The sequence below is a fragment of the Oncorhynchus masou genome, unplaced genomic scaffold (genome assembly GCF_036934945.1).
Source record: "Oncorhynchus masou masou isolate Uvic2021 unplaced genomic scaffold, UVic_Omas_1.1 unplaced_scaffold_1417, whole genome shotgun sequence".
In the NCBI taxonomy this organism is placed as follows: Eukaryota; Metazoa; Chordata; class Actinopteri; order Salmoniformes; family Salmonidae; genus Oncorhynchus; species Oncorhynchus masou.
Genome location: NW_027004117.1, coordinates 8,524 through 12,500, shown reverse-complemented (window position 1 = coordinate 12,500; position 3,977 = coordinate 8,524). Strand labels below are relative to the sequence as shown.

The 3,977-nt window shown below is 39.4% G+C and overlaps 1 pseudogene; it reads right to left on the bottom strand.

Moving 5' to 3' along the window:
• Nucleotides 1-1,662, bottom strand: part of LOC135530780 (acetylcholine receptor subunit alpha-like) — a 17,400-nt pseudogene extending 15,738 nt beyond the window's left edge.
• Between the last annotated feature and the right edge of the window lie 2,315 nt (nt 1,663-3,977).

Below are 3,977 nucleotides of genomic sequence, written 5' to 3'. Positions count from 1 at the left end.
ATTATCCCTCATTACAGCACATCATATACCTCATTATTACACATTATATACTTCATTATCCCACATTAAATACCCCATTATCCCACAGTATATACCCCATTATCCCACATCATATACCTCATTATCCCTCAGTATAGTGCATCATATACCTCATTATTACACATTATATACTTCATTATCCCACATTATATACCCCATTATCCCACATCATATACTTCATTATCCCACATCATATACCTCATTATCCCTCATTATCCCACATCATATACCTCATTATTACACATTATATACTTCATTATCCCACATTATATACCTCATTATCCAACATCATATACCCCATTATCCCCACATTATATTTCTCATTATCCCACATCATTTACCTCATTATCCCACATCATATACTTCATTATCCCCACATTATATACCTCATTATCACACATTATATGACTCTGTATCACACATCATATACCTCATTATCACACATCATATACCTCATTATCACACATCATATACCTCACTATCACACGTCATATACCTCACTATCACACGTCATATACCTCATTATCCCCACATTATATACCTCATTATCCCACATTTATAGCACATCATATACCTTATTATCCCCACATTATATACCTCATTATCCCACATCATATACCTCATTATCCCACATCATATACCTCATTATCACACATTATATACCTCATTATCCCACATCATATACCTCATTATCCCACATCATATACCTCATTATCACACATTATATACCTCATTATCCCACATTATATACCTCATTATCTCCACATGATATACCTCATTATCACACATTATATGACTCGGTATCACACATCATATACCTCATTATCACACATCGTATACCTCATTATCACACATCATATACCTCATTATCACACATTATATACCTCATTATCCCACATTATAGCACATCATATACCTCATTATCCCCACATTATAGATATCATTATCCCACATAATATACCTCATTATCACATATCATATACCTCATTATCCCACAGAATATACCTCATTATCACACATCAAATACCTCATTATCACACATCATATACCTCATTATCACACATTATATACCTCATTATCACTAACTGGCTACATCCTCTTCTACCATTGAAAATGATCCTATAGAGATCCGTGCCATACCATATATATCTACACAATTGTATACATTTAAGTAACGTCGTAACTCCCTTCAAAACCTGCTCTGCATTCTGGTTGCAAAAGCAGACACGCTGAGATTTACACACAGCTCTAGATGGAAGGAGGGACATTGCACTTGTACCTGTCAATCATGTCCTCTCTGGTTTAACGTAAGACCGACTCAAAACTGACTCTAGAACATTGACATGTTTATCCAGTTTGGGTTGAATAACAAGTGATTCATTTCAAAAGTGTTTCTGATCAATAAACACTGCAATCAAACACACATCAGCAAAACTGGTATAGGTCAAAAGGTGAAGGTAAAGCATGCCAAAGGGTTATAACTCACCTGCTATAACAACCAGAATCCCAACAAGAAGAGGGTGTACCTTCAAATAAAACATCTGTTAAATAATATGACGGTTTATATGTTCTATGACTGGTTATATCTTTATAACCTGGGTTGTGTTGTCAACCAAACGGCAGTTGGAGTCCTCTAACCTGCTCTGTTCTCTTCCCTGTATTCTACTCTGCTCTTCTCTTCTCTAATCTGTTCTACTCTGTTCTGCTCTACTCTGGGCCTCTAATCTTGTAACAGACTAGATCCTATCCCAACATAGTCTCTCTCTGCTTATCTGTGCTCTACTCTGCTCGGCTGTGGTCTCTGGGGCAGTAGGACTGAGCTATTGTTGAATCCCCAGTAGCAGCCAGACAGCATGTGGTACTGGGGGACAGCTGCTCACTGGGAGAATGAGAGGTACTTTCACACGTGCTGCTTCTCCTGTCAAGATGTCATGGTCTACTCTGTCGGGAACTCACCAGAACCACAAATATGACTGGGCACAGACACCAGTTCAACGTCTAGTTTTGATTTACATTTGGTTGAGTTGTCAACTAACGTGATTTCAACGTGAATTCAACAAAAAAATGTCACCCTGTCCTCGGATTTAGTTTCAAACTTGGGTGAAACCCCCCCCCCCCCACAAAATTCCCTTACATTGATGACTTTTTGCAAATCCAGTTTTTCACGTTGATTCAAAGTCATCACATTGAATTGTTGTTGTGGAAATGACATGGCAACAACGTGGATTCAACCAGTTTTACCCAGTGGAGTGGGTGTGAACAGCAATGACTTTACAGACACTATGGAAATGACATGGCAACAACGTGGATTCAACCAGTTTTACCCAGTGGAGTGGGTGTGAACAGCAAGGACTTTACAGACACTATGGAAATGACATGGCAACAACGTGGATTCAACCAGTTTTACCCAGTGGAGTGGATGTGAACAGCAATGACTTTACAGATACTATGGAAATGACATGGCAACAACGTGGATTCAACCAGTTTTACCCAGTGGAGTGGGTGTGAACAGCAAGGACTTTACAGACACTATGGAAATGACATGGCAACAACGTGGATTCAACCAGTTTTACCCAGTGGAGTGGGTGTGAACAGCAAGGACTTTACAGACACTATGGAAATGACATGGCAACAACGTGGATTCAACCAGTTTTACCCAGTGGAGTGGGTGTGAACAGCAAGGACTTTACAGACACTATGGAAATGATGACTCATTCAATTTAATTCTCTTTTCCAAATTTGTTTGAACCTTGACCTGCCTATGTTGTTCTTCAAAAGTACACACATGGTTATGGGCTTTAAAAAAGAAGACACCTGTATCATGTCAGATATGGAGTTGAAATGTATTACATGTTGAGTTTGCATCCCAATATTACACTTCATATACATCACAGATGACTGAAATATAACACAACCGCTTGACATAGAAAAACAGATTTTCTGCGCCTCCCACCCCACTAAAAGGTTTATTAATGATACAATTATGAAAAATCTTAACAACATTCCACCCATGAGGCCACTAGAGGGCGATTTGGTCATTTTCCTGCAGGAAAGGCTACTGCCGGTGATTCTTTTTAAACTATATTTAAAAGAAAGAAAACTATGCAAAGTTGTACATTCATTTGTATGGTATCAACTCCTCTTTTTTCCTGTTCGAATAAATTAAATAAATATTAAGAAATCTTTGAGGATAAATCCCCTAGTGGTGCTTTGCAATGTGTGTCAGCTGCTGCCATTCAAAATGGCTAAGTCAAGTAAAAAAACAATAAATTATTTTCACAATCAAAAGTTTTACAATACAACGTATAAAACAAACAAATCATTGTAAACAACACACCGTTATTTATCTAATTCAGGGGATCCTAAACTTTTTTCACTCAAGCTCCCACTTCCAGCATAGGGGAACATTCCACGCTCCAAAATCTCTTAATCGGACACAATAAATCTTCCCGTGTCCACAGCAGGAGAACAGGATGAGGTAGATCAGATGCCATCAGCTGTCTGAACAAGTCCTCTGAATGGAGCAGAGTAACAAAGGACACGTTCCAGGTCGTCTCACATGCAGTTCACACGACCTCACAACGCCTGGTTAAGTGTTCAACACTTAATATAGTTTACATACTATAAACACACACACACACATCCACAACTGCATTAACTGACAACCTGGAACGCTCTCTCTCTCTCTCTCTCTCTCTCTCGCTCTCGTTCTCGCTCTCACTCTCGTTCTCTCTCTCTCGCTCTCTCTCTCTCTCTCTCTCCCTCTCTCTCTCTCTCGCTCTCTCTCTCGCTCTCTCTCTCTCTTGCTCTCTCTCCTCTCTCTCTCGCTCTCTCTCTCTCTCTCTCTCTCCCTATCTCTCTCTCTCCCTCTCTCTCTCTCTCTCTCTCTCTCTCTCTCTCCCTATCTCTCTCTCTCTCTCCCTCTCTCTCTCTCTCTC